This window comes from Triticum dicoccoides, chromosome 5B, assembly GCF_002162155.2.
Source record: "Triticum dicoccoides isolate Atlit2015 ecotype Zavitan chromosome 5B, WEW_v2.0, whole genome shotgun sequence".
Classification (NCBI taxonomy): domain Eukaryota; kingdom Viridiplantae; phylum Streptophyta; class Magnoliopsida; order Poales; family Poaceae; genus Triticum; species Triticum dicoccoides.
In genome coordinates, this window is record NC_041389.1 from 665054523 (window position 1) to 665068335 (window position 13813).

The window sequence follows — 13813 nt, forward strand, 5'->3', positions numbered from 1 at the left end:
CTCGCCTGGGCTCGATCTGCTGCATCCGGGGCGCACCCTCCAGGGCCGTCTCGATCGCCCGTCCTGCCCCCGATCACGGACAGCGCCTCGATCTCGCCCCGCGCCCCGATCCCGCTACATGGCGCGCCTTCGCCGCCGCCCTCCTACGGCGCCCACGCGCAGGCGACCTACGCCAATCAGCCTGCCCCGGCCCGGTTCCCTGGCATGCAATCTGCCTCGGGGCACTATGGCGCTCCCATGCAGATGCCATACGGTGGCCCGTACCCCGCGCCCTACGTCGCCCAGTCGGCGGCTTCCTACGTGTCGTATGGTGGGAACTACGGCGATGCACCTGCATCACATACCGCGCCCCTCGCACTCCCATATGGTGTGCCCCCGTCGGCCGATGCCCTGTTCTCGTACGGTCATCCCCAACAATCCCGAATGCCGCTGCCGGCTGATGCCCTGGTGTCGTACAGCACCGTCCCAACGGCTGATCTGCAGCTCTCAACGCCAGCAGCCGAACCAGGGCCGTTTCACTTCGCTCACCTGGTGACTGTCAAGCTTTCTACTGATAACTATCTTCTGTGGTGTGCTCAAGTGTTGCCGTTGATGCGTAGCCACTACCTCGAGGGATATGTTGATGGCACACTACCGTGTCCTCCGGCTGTGGTTCTGGTCCCTTCGTTCCATGGTGGCTCTGTCATGGTCCCTAACCCTGCTCATCATCGGTGGGTAGCACAGGATCAAGCCATCCTCGGGGATATTCGGTCTTCGCTCACGCCGTCCGCGGCCGGCATGGTGGTTTTTGCCGCGATGTCGCGAGATGCATGGGCTACCCTCGACTCCAGCTTCTCCTTGCAGTCACTGGCACGTTCGTCTGCTATTCGTAATCAGCTTGGTGAGGTCAAGGAGAATGATCTCTCTGTTACAGCCTTCTTCAACAAAGTCAAAAGCTTGGCTGACACACTGTCCTCAATTGGGAAGCCTCTCCGTGACGAGGTGTTTACTTCATTTATTCTCAATGGCCTGGATGAGGACTATGACTCTCTTGTTGAAAACGTCAACGGACGTGACACGCCGATGCCGCCTCGTGACCTCTACGCTCGCCTCCTCAGCACGGAACAACGGCTCGCTGCTCGTCGTTCCACTGGAGTCTACACGAAGGGCCCGTCCGCAAGTGCTGCTCTTTGCGGGGGTGCCCATGGTGCTAAGCAGAAACCACCTCCGTCCTCGGGCAATCAGCCCCGTCCGCCCGCTTCAGCTCCTCCCACGGCCGGCCGCAAGCGGCTCCACTGCGAGGCATGTGGTGGTGGGGTGGAGTATCAGCTTTGTGGCATTGAGGGACACTTGGCGTCCCGGTGCCATTGTCGGTTTAAACGTGACTTTCTTGGCATTGGGAACAATCGGAAAGGTAACGAGAAGCAAGCTGCTCTCGCCACACAGGAGCCTGGGTTCACTCCTTCATACTCGGTGGATCCTGCCTAGTACATGGACACAGGCGCAACAGATCACCTGACGAGCCAGCTTGACAAGTTGGCTACTCGCCAGCCCTACACCGGTCAAGATCAGGTCTGCACGGCCAATGGATCAAGTATGCCCATCTCACATGTTGGTCAGGCATCTCTTCTTTCGCGTACCGCTAAAACTTTGCATCTTCTTGAAGTCCTTCGTGTTCCTTCAGTCACACATAATTTACTCTCGGTCCCTAAGTTGACTTATGACAACAATGTGTTTGTTGAGTTTCACCCTTTCACTACAAGAAACATGTCAACTTGTGACCACCACTATTGGTCACTAAATGGTCATTGTTTTCCATTTGTGACCTTTTTGTGACCAAAAACAGAAGGTCAAAAGCTGGCGGTCGTAAACTGACATTCATGACCTTCTTTGTGATATGTAAAAGGTCGTTGGTTCCACGACCAAATTTTTGGTCACTAGCAACCTCCCCAGGCCACGTAGGTATCCAGCGTGGCAAGCTGACGTGGATAGGAATCAGCCCAGTCCATTTCGGTGCTTTAGTTGGGCCGAGCCCATTAATTCAGCCCGTTTGTAGTTGTTTTTTCTTTCAATTTGGGTAAGCTACACGGGCCAGGCCCTATAATTCAGCCTTTTTATTTTTGGGTTGTGGCCCTTTTTTTCTTTTCTCAAATGGGTCCCAATTGTTAGGTTCTGATAAGTGGGTCCCAAATGTCCGATTCTGGTTTGTGGGTCCTTGTTGTCATGGTCATGTTCCTCATATTTCAATATGCCAATAATTAAACAGCCAATATTTAAATCAAATAGACAGAAAACAAGTGTAATACTTCAAATAACAAGCAACAATCTGTTACATCAACACACATACAAATATGTCACATGAGCCAAGTTCGTGCTCTACAGGTGTACAGTATAACAAGGGCTTCATTACTCCTTGAACTAGCTCCAATGACCTTGAACTATGCTTCTTCCGACTTCTTCGTCTTGATGCTCGCGATGAAACAGGAAACGCCAGCATCTGCATGTTATAGAACAAAATGGTTAGGTACAAAATAAAAGCAAATCTAACAGCATATATCTAACAGCATATACAAAATAATGAAGGCCAATCCGTGTGCATATATACTAGCGTGCATATATACTAGCAGAACACATAAACCCATCGATCAAAATCTTGTTTCTGAACATTGGCATCAATTCAACACAACACTGAATTAACATGCACAAAAGGAAAGAGCTAATACAGGGCAGGTATATGGGTATCAAAACAAACAAGAAAGACACTACAATCTATTCTAAGTACTTCAGGTTTGAGCCATTTTCGATACTACAATCAATACATAACAGCCAACATTTCAATCAAGGCCAACAAGGTACTAAGGTACTTGCTACTTAAAACCACAACAAGGTACAGAGCCCATGCAGGCCAACAACAAATCAAGGAACCCAGAACAAGACACTTGGAGGAAGCAACTGATGTAGTAACAAGCTTTGATGGTGCTAAATGCAACAGGTTTGCATAACCTAATTCACAAGGCTAGGAACAGAAGGGGGGAGTCGGTCGTATCTCACAACAAGGTTGGAAGGTTGTCCTTTAAGAGGTGAACGGTGGTGAGCTCATCGACCTACAGCTTTTGTGGCATGGCGACGACATAGACGTGCCACCGTGGGTTGGTGCCCACGAGGAAGCCCACGATGAACGCCACAATGAGGGATCCACCGGCGGACGCCATAGGCCACAGTGTGGACTGTGGATAGAGGGTCTAGGGCGGCTGCTGGTCTGCACGCAACTGCGAGGGGGAGCATAATCAATAAGAAACATGGCAAAATTGATGAAGAATAGAAAGCTTCAGGCTAAAGAAAACATTTACAAAGGCACTGAATATGAAATCTTCTTCAATAGGACATAGCACAGATAGCTTAGTGTACGAGGATATAAAAAAACAGACTGATATATTTTAGGACAAACAAGCACAACCTGAAATAAGCCCGCAAAAGACAGCACGTACACTTGGATTTACGTGTACACATGTATGTACAAATGTAGAACCAGTTAAAACAGTGTACAAGAGTTGATGATCCTAAGATCCTACCTACCCAGCACTAAAATGCAAAACTTTTAGTAGTAACCGCTAAATATACATGTTATGAGGGGTGATAAACAATTGCATAGCAAAAGCATCATCCTCCATGTTTCCATAAAAAATTCTTCCCCAAGATTAACTACTGACAACAGGAAATAGGGGAGTTGACGATCCTATTATTCTACACACCCAACACTCAGATGCATAACTAATAGTCACACGATGTTCAGAGGGGGTGATGCTACCAGCCGCGAAGGGAACGTAACTTGACCCCTGGGTAATCAATTATAATTCTAGTAACAAAACATTGCTAAATAACAAAGGAACATCAGCTGATGGTACCTTGCAATGCTATCTAAGCATATGTTCCTTGTTCCAGCACTCGAAACAATAATACAAAGCAGGTCAAGCAAGCTGAAAACTTGATTAGGTGCTGTAGCAATGTTCCCAGCATGAATTCAGCATTTTATTGATGTGTATCCCTTGGATAACTTATCGTACAATGGATAGAAATGTCTCTTGGCAAGCAAGATCTTCGTACAATGGACAGAAATGATAGTAAGCATCCTCTTCTAACAGAGGAAACCTTGTATAGCAAACAAGTAAACTCATTCTCAAATCTCTACACAGCATTTACCTTGTGGTGAGCAAATTCTATATGCGAGGGATCAGAGACGTTCTCCATCAACGTGTCATACCCATAGAAGAGGTCCCTCTGGATCGTCACGATGGAGAAGGCCGGTCATCGAACTCCTTCGGCAGCCTAAAGCCAAGCGAAACAAAATGATGATGTTTCCTGTTTACTGAATTTTCCAGTGAAGAAGTCATGTAGCTAGTTGACGCACATACATTGGAGGCTTTGTGGCCTTGGCCTTGTCCCATCCCTTCTCGTCAGGCCAGACAAAGAGCAGCCCCTAGGAGAGGAGCGTGGGGAACTTGGTGGCGCAGGCCCTGGGCGAGCGCAGCGCCCGGGGCCCTCGGGCGCGGCCTGCGGGATCCTGGTGCAGGCGCCGGAGCCGTCGAAGGACCAGCCATGGTAGGAGCACTGCAGGCTGCCCGTCTCGTCGATCCGCCCCTCCTGCGCGCGCGCAGGCATGCAGCACCCACTCATCAGTACTACATGATTTGGCTCTTGAAACAAACAGAGGCGAGGGAGAGGAGATGAGATGAGAGGTACCGAGAGTGGGGCGAGGCGGTGCGGGCAGCGGTCGTCGAGCGCAACCCACTCGCCGGAGTTGGGGCCATTCCAGATGACGAGGTCGCGGATGAGGAGCTCGAACGGGGTGGGCACGCGCGGGTACAGGTCCTCCACGAGCGAGACCGGGTACCATCGTCCTGCTCTGCGCCTTGGTGTGAGGTGTCTGCCCCTCCGCTGCCGGCGCCGGGGCTCTGAGGCGCTCCGCCTCCATGTTGTACCGCAGCACCGCGAAGCACTCGAGCCGCTCCTTGAAGTTGGACATCTGTAGCGCGTGGCCCCGGCGCCGCCCGTGGCTCAGCAGCTCCTCCCTAAACGCGCCACCGTCACCCGCTCGTGGCTCTGTTCGAAGATGAGGTTGGGGCAGAGTCGAAGTCGACCGCGGAGGGCGACCTGCAGCGCGGGGGAGTGGAAGGTGAGGGTGGGGCTTGAGGTGGAGGCCGCGCGGAGGCGGGCGAGGAGGACGGGGTGCGCGCTGAGGCGGACGATGGCAGATCGAGATCTGAGGGAGGGAGAGCGTGGCTTGGAGACGTGGATCGGTGGTGGCAGAGAGGAGATGGGGGAGGAGGAGTGCGATGTGAGTTAGGGTTTGGGTAGGTGGCTGCGTGTGGGGTTTGGGGGTTTGGGAAAGAAAGGAGGCGGGGGGTGGATGAAAAATCACCAGCTAGGGTTTGGGGGTGGTGTGGGAGGGTTGAGGAGAGCCGTTGGATCAACGAGCATCCGACGGCATATGATGCACGATCCGCATGAAACGTCTACGGACCAATCAGAATGCAGTATGATGCTATGACCATCTAAATTGGTCATGGTTGCCTAAAAACAATGTGTTAAAACCATGTCAGCTATTTTATGACCTAAGAAATTCAAAAAGAAAATAGAAAACCTTCTCATTGTGTCACCAAAATGTGAACGAGTTTTCAGAAAAAATAACAAACATGAAAAAAGATAAATATCTTCAAAAAGGAGTAGTGAGAAATGAGTTTTTTGGCAAAAAAAACATTTTTCATTTTTTGAGGGCCCAAAATAAGTTTTTTGTGAAGGACCTACCGTATATTTGTTGCAAAATTGGACCAGATCAATTTTCTAAAATACTAGGACATATTTAATGCACAATTGACCAAATGGTTGGGTGTCAAAAGTTTTGATCCACCTCTCGTGAAAAAGACAAATTTCCGTCGATTCAGTTGGAAGCGGGTCAAATTTGAACTATAGCTACCTCGTAGTTTGTTCTTAATATTTTTCAAAAATCATTTATAGGTACATAAGTATCTATTTAATCAGAGAAACACAAAAAAAATTCCAAGATTCAATCACTAGATAGGAACGGTCATTCCCGTTGTTTTGACCGCATCTTGAAACGGGCATAAAAAATTCAAAAAAATCAAAAAATTGGAAAACCTTCGCATTGTGACATTATATGTGACCAAGTTACCATCAAAAATTATAAACTTGTAATACATTAATTATTTTAGAAAAGTGTTCTCAGAAACGAGCTATCAAGTGTGAAGATGAATGGCTTTCAACCCAAATGCTCAATCTTATGGCCACATTCATGGCATAGTTTGTTCAAATGATCTCATATTATGCACAAGGGTGCATATTGGAATGACAAACAATGTTGCCTAAGGAAGTTTCATTTTCTTTGCACGGAAAATTCATTTTCCATTTTTCGAGTGCTCGAAATGAGTTTTTTTTGTGAAAGACCTACCGTATATTTGTTGCAAAATTGGACCAAATCAATTTTATAAAATACTAGGGCATATTTAATTCACAATTGACAAAATGGTTGGGTGTCAAAAGTTTTGATCCACCTCTCGTGGAAAAAACAAATTTTCGCCGATTCAGCTCGAAGCGGGTCAAATTTGAATTGTGGCTGCCTCGTAGTTTGCTCTTTATTTTTTCCAAAAATCATTTATAGGTACATAAGTATCTATTTAATCAGAGAAATATCAAAAAAATCCAAGATTCAACCACTAGCTAGGAACGGTCAAGCCTGGCATTTTGACCGCATTTTGAAACGGGCATAAAAAATTCAAAAAAACAAAAAATTGGAAAACCTTCGCATTGAGTCATTATATGTGACCTAGTTTCCAGGACAAATAATAAACTTCTAATACGGTAATTATTTTAAAAAAGTGTTCTCGGAAATGAGCTATCATGTGTGAAGATTCATGGCTTTCAAGCCAAATGATCAATCTTATGGTCACATTCATGGCATAGTTTATTCAAATGATCTCATATTGTGCAAAAAGGTGCATCTTGGAATTCCAAACAATGTTTCCTAAGGGAGTTTTCATTTTCTTTGCACAGAAAATTCATTTTCCATTTTTTGAGTGCCTGAAATGAGTTTTTTTTGTGAAGGACCTACCATATATTTGTTTCAAAATTGGACCTAATCAATTTTATAAAATACTAGGACATATTTAATGCCCAATTGAAAAAGTGGTTGGGTTTCAAAAGTTTTGATACACCTCTGGTGAAAAAGACAAATTTCCGCCGATTCAGTAGGAAGCGGGTCAAATTTGAACAGCAGCTACCTTATTGTTTGCTCTTTATTTTTTCCAAAAACAATTTCTGGTTACATAAGTACCTATTTAATCAGAGAAACACCAAAAAAATCCAAGATTCAATCACTAGCTAGGAACGGTCGTGCCCGCCATTTTGACAACATTTTGAAACGGGCATAAAAATTCAAAAAAAAATTGGAAAACCTTCGCATTGTGTCATTATATGTGACCAAGTTTCCAGAAAAAATAAAAACTTGTAATACGACAATTATTTTAAAAAAGTGTTCTCACGAATGAGTTATCATGCATGAAGATTCATGGCTTCCAAGCCAAATGATCAATCTTATGGCCACATTCATGGCATAGTTTGTTCAAATGATCTCATATTGTGCACAAGGGTGCATCTTGGAATTCCAAACAATGTTGCATAAGGGAGTTTTCATTTTCTTTGCACGGAAAATTCATTTTCCATTTTCCGAGTGCCCGAAATGAGTTTTTTTTGTGAAGGACATACCATATATTTGTTGCAAAATTGCACCACATCATTTTTATAAAATACTAGGACATATTTAACGCACAATTGACAAAATGGTTGGGTGTCAAAAGTTTTGATCCACCTCTGGTGAAAAAGACAAATTCCCGCTGATTCAGCAGGAAGCGGGTCAAATTTGAACTGCAGCTGCCTCATAGTTTGCTATTTATTTTTTCCAAAAATCATTTCTAGTTACATAAGTACCTATTTAATCATAAATACATGGTTTGGTGGCGATACGTCGAGGTTTGGACGGTGGCCAAGGGCCCCAACTCTAGAGCGCGTAAACTCGCATGCCCGCCGCATGGTCACCGTGTGACCTTGGCATTGCCAGGTGTTCTGGGCGGCCTAGGCATGTCTAATGGGTTGGGCACTCCCCAGGTAAGTGCTAGGAAGAAAATCACAACATAAGATTCTCACGAGGAGACCGATCGATGCTCAAACATGAATAAGGAGCCAAGTGTTTGATTAGCGGTACAGGAAATGCACATGGCTAATGGGCGTGAGTTTTGGCTGAGGATGATCAGTTACTAAGAAGACCGTCTTCACAAATTTTTAGCTCAAAAGGAGGAGCCTAGGTGGTACTTGGTTTGCAAAGTACCACACTCGACATAAATACGAATGTTGAAGCTGGGCTCAAAATAATGAATGGATTGAGCTGGCATTTGGTGGAGGATGGTTATTTGGGCATAGGAAAGCACTGCAGAAAATGGATACCATTTGGACATGCCAAAGTGGTACTTCCTTCACAAAGTGTTTTTCTGAACAGAATAGGAAAATGAATATTTATGAATTATTTATGAACTAGGCAAGGAAGGTTTTTTACATATTTGATGAAGATATTACCCAAAGAATTTATGAGATTTTTTTGGGAATTTTGAGAATGACAGAAATATAGGTTGCTTCACAACCTAGGGCAAAAACTGCCACATGGACATGACACATAGGCAAAACTGATGAGGTGGCGCCTAGTCATAGCAATAAGTACTAATGCATCCACGTTCACAACCTCATGACCATTTATATTGGTCGTAATCAGGTAGAAATAAGGTCATGGACCACTCTTGTCTGCTTTATGACCATTTCGTGTAAGGCAATTCAGGGTTTGAGCCCTTCCAAGCGAAATGGCCGTGGATTTATGACCAATTCAGCTAGGGTCACTAAGAGAAGGTCACTAGTTGACATATTTCTTGTAGTGTTTCCATTTTTTGTCAAGGACCGGGACACGAGGGTCGTTCTACTTAGTGGTCGAGCTCGCGACGGCTTATATGCGCTTGATGTACCGCAAGTGCTTGATGTGCCACGAGTATCTCAAGTTTTCAGTGGTGTTCGGGTGTCATCGTCACAGTGGCATTCTCGCCTTGGTCATCCTGCCACTCCCATTGTGCGCCATGTGTTGCATCGTCATCATCTTCCTGTTGAGTCTAGTGATAAGGAGTTTTTAGTGTGTGATGCCTGTGAACAAGGCAAGAGTCATCAGTTGCCTTTCTCTGTATCGAGTCGTGTTGTTAAAGCTCCTCTTGAACTTGTGTTTTCGGATGTGTGGGGCTATGCCCAAACCTCTGTCAGTGGTCACAACTATTATGTCAGTTTCATTGATGCTTTCAGTCACTTTACTTGGCTTTATCTCATTAAGCGCAAATCTGATGAGTTTCATGTCTTTATGCAATTTCAAGCACATGTTGAGCGGTTGCTTAAGCACAACATAATTCATGTTCAGTCCGACTGGGGGGGTGAATACCGTAATCTTAACACCTTTAAGAAGCTTGGCATCTCACATCATGTGTCCTGTCCTCATACACATCAGCAGAACGGTGCAGCTGAGTGCAAGCACTGTCATATAGTTGAAACTGGTCTAACACTCCTTGCACATGCCTTTGTCCCGTTTCGGTTCTGGAGTGATGCTTTTGTTACTGCTTGTTTTTTGATAAACAAGATTCCCACACGACTTCTTCACATGAAGTCTCCTCTAGAAGTGTTGCTTCATGAAACTCCAGACTACTCCTTCCTTAAAGTGTTCGGTTGTGCGTGTTGGCCGCATCTTCGTCCGTACAATAAGCATAAACTTGAGTATCGATCCAAAAAATGTGTGTTCCTTGGGTACAGTCCTCTCCACAAAGGTTACAAGTGTCTCCACCTTCCAACAAATCATGTTTATATTTTTTGTGATGTTGTGTTTGATGAGACTGTCTTCCCTTTTTCCACGCTCACATCACCCACTGATACTCCTATCACCGAGTTGCACTCTTTTCCAGTTTTGCCTGATCAATTTGTAGATGCTGCATATTCTCCTTTGTTGTTGCCTAACCATGGTGCAGGAACTGGACAAGGTGCTCGACTCGAGCTTCTTGATGATGATGCAGATGAGGCCTCGACTGCACCAGCTGTCGCCGCGCCGGCTGACTCCGTTGCTACAACGGCTGCCTACCCCGACACTGATCGTACGTGCATGCCCCATGCACGTAGCCTCGATGGAGCGCCCACGTCGCCTGGGCTAGCGGCCTTGCGGTCGCTTGGGCTGACGACCCCTGTCGCGACGGACCCTACGACGCCCATGTCGCCTGGGCTGGCGTCTACGCAGTCGTCCGGGTTGACCCCGCGGCCCTGTCACTTAGGCCGGCGGCCTCGCCGGCTGGCGCCTCAGGTTCGTCCTTGTTGCCTCGCCTGTCATCACCAACCATGCCTGGCCTGTCTTCGCCAACTACTCCAGGCCCGGATGCGTCAGTGACTACCTTGCCAGCTGCGATCACCGACTCGCCTGAAGACGTGTCTTCCTCGTCGCTGACGGACAGTGGCTCCCTGTGGTGGCTGCTCTGCCGCCACCTCCGACGGCCGTCCTGCGTCCTCATACTCGCAGCAAGAGTGGCATCTTCCAACCGAAGAAGCGCACTGACGGTACTGCCGCATGGCTTGCGGCCTGTGTGGCTCATGCTGAAGCCGATCCTACGACTGAACCACGACATTTCCAGGCAACACTTGTATTCCTCATTGGCGTGCTACCATGGAGCAGGAGATCCATGCTCTTCAGAAAAACAACACTTGGCGTCTGGTTCCACCTCCATCTGGTGTCAATGTCATTGATTCTAAATGGGTTTTCAAGGTGAAGAAACATGTTGATGGCTCCACTGAGAGATATAAGGCACGCCTGGTTGCCAAGGGATTCAAACAACGGTATGGGATTGATTATGAAGACACATTCAGTCCTGTTATTAAACCAACTACGATTCGTGTTCTTCTTTCCTTGGTTGTTACTCAAGGATGGTTGCTTCGACAACTTGACGTTCAGAATGCCTTTCTTCACGGAGTTCTGGAAGAAGAGGTTTACATGCGTCAGCCACCAGGTTTTGTTGATCCTGCTCAACCACATCACTTATGTCGTCTTGTCAAGGCTCTCTATGGTCTGAAGCAGGCCCCTCGTGCGTGGCATGCACGTCTTGGCGCTGCTCTTCGTGCGCATGGGTTTGTGCCTTCTACAGCAGACACATCTCTTTTTATTTTTCAGAGACCTGAGGTGACTATGTACATTCTGGTCTATGTTGACGATATCATCCTTGTCAGTTCGTCCGCTACTGCTACGGATCGGCTTGTGTCCTCTCTTGGTGCTGAGTTTGCTGTGAAGGATCTTGGGAGACTGCATTATTTTTTGGGTTTGGAGGTACTTCGTTCTGATGGTGGCTTGACTCTTACTCAGAAGAAGTACTCTCAGGATCTCCTACGCCGTGCAGGTATGTTGCAGTGTAAGGCTGCTCTGACTCCCATGTCTGCCACTGACTGACTGACAGCTTTTGATGGTGACTTGCTCTCTTCTGTGGATGCCACTAAGTACCGCAGCATTGTTGGTGGGCTGCAGTACTTGCTCATTACTCGACCAGACATATCATTTGCTGTTAACCGTGTGTGCCAGTACCTTCATGCACCGCGTGACTCTCACTGGCCGGTTGTTAAGCGCATCTTGCGCTATGTTCGTCACACTGGTTCATATGGTCTTCATCTTCGGCCTGCATCTTCTGGCTTGATCTCAGCATTTTCTGATGCCGATTGGGCTGGTAGCCCTGATGATCGGCGATCCACGGGGGGACATGTTGTGTTCTTTGGACCTAACTTGATCGCCAGGCAAGCTCACAAGCAAGCTACAGTGTCTCGGAGTAGTACTGAAGCTGAATACAAAGCAGTTGCTAATGCCACAGCTGAGATCATGTGGGTGCAGTCATTGCTTCGGGAGTTGAAGGTCTCTTCGACTCAGCCGTCTGTCCTTTGGTGTGATAACATCGGTGCCACATATCTTTCATCCAATCCAGTATTTCATGCCCGAACGAAGCACATCGAAGTTGACTATCATTTTATGAGGGAACGTATTGCTCGGAAGCTTCTTCAGATCAAGTTTATTTCTTCTAAGAATCAACTTGCTGATATTTTCACTAAACCCTTGTCCTTGCCTTTTTTTGAGGGATGTCGACGCAATCTTAACCTTCTGAGTGTTTCAGGACATAGTTAAGATTGAGGGAGGGTGTTAGACTAAATATATAGCATATATACGTGTTGTAACATAACATGTATCTATACGGTTCCCTCTTATAAATATATGACAGTCGTACCCACCAAAGGTAACGTGCATTGTTCCGAATCCTAATATGTCTAACAGGCTTCACGCCTCAGCCCGTTCCTCCTCAATGACCGAGGCCACTTTGTGCAGCTCGCACAGCGGCCTTGACCGAATCACCCTCGACATGGCCGCCGTGGACGTGCATGCATCATGCATGTGTGGACAGCGGGTGTCCTTTCTGCTTTTTAAACTCATGTGTCCAATAAATCGCATCTGCTTCAGAGAGATACCATACGTAAATCGCAGCTGCAAAAACTCATGTGTGGACGTGCATCGCTTTTTAAAACTAATTGGTTCCTTTTTTTTAATAAAGATTGTACTTCATACAATAACCATATATTCGTTTGATATTTTGAAATTGGAAAACCTTGTCAAACTTTGCCTATTGATGTTAGCTAGAAGACATGTATTTGATATTTTGAAATGAGACGCCCTTTGTTGTGAGCAGCGTCGATCGTTTTTCTTTATTCATGTGTTCAGTTCAAAAGTAAATATTTACTCTGATGAGGTGCATATATATATATATATATATATATATATATATATATATATATATATATATATATATATATATATATATATATATATATATATATATATATATATATATATATAAACGGGGCGAAAGCCTTTTTTAACACAAGAGTTGCTCGAGTGTATTTTGTTGGCTGGTGAAAACAATAGGACCGCACTATCTAGCCCTGATCCGTCGATGACCGAGTAATAATCAAACCAATGCGAGCACGCGATCAGCCGTCCGATTAGAATTTGTTTATCTGAGGATGTCTTCCTTGAAGTACATGTAAGGGATGGGCTCTCGCATAAAGTTATAGGAGAAAACAAATTACATACTCTCAGCCCCGAGAGAGAGCTGCTCACACATCACCGAGATTGGATTTGACTTGTGGGGGAGCAGTTTTTTGGATGTTGTTTTCTGAGTCCCGTCACCATTTTGTATATTCCCATATATCCATAACTTTGAAAAATATGATTTTTTTTATAGTTTTAACCGCCTAAATACTCTTCTCCCCCACGAGGCATGGTATCTCTTCGAGCCTATCTTCATATCTAACGCCCATTGTTATTCCCCCACACTTCCTTGCCCATATTTTAGCTATTATTGGGGACTAGGAGGGAGATTTGAGATCCAAGTATTCCTCCTCTTTTGGCTGGCGAAATATTTGAGCATTTCAGCACGTTTCCAAGACTCTTTGTTTTTTTTTTTACTCTTGGACTAGGCGTAGGTGTCCCTGATGAGCTTCCAAATTGTGGATTACCGTGGAGTTTGTTAAGGTTCTAGGTAAACTTTAAAGGCTGGGTCGGCTTGTTCGGTTCGTGAGAATTAGAGACGGGGAATGAGAGTTAAGGGTGAGGGGATTAAAAGTCCACTAATTGTTTAGGGCCAATTCTTTTGCTGGCTTTTTTGGGCTTCCA

The 13813-nt window shown here is 45.9% G+C and overlaps 1 pseudogene; it reads right to left on the bottom strand.

Annotated features, from left to right (window-relative positions):
- Window positions 1–4164: 4164 nt before the first annotated feature.
- LOC119310435 lies at window positions 4165–10739 on the bottom strand (annotated as a pseudogene).
- Between the last annotated feature and the right edge of the window lie 3074 nt (window positions 10740–13813).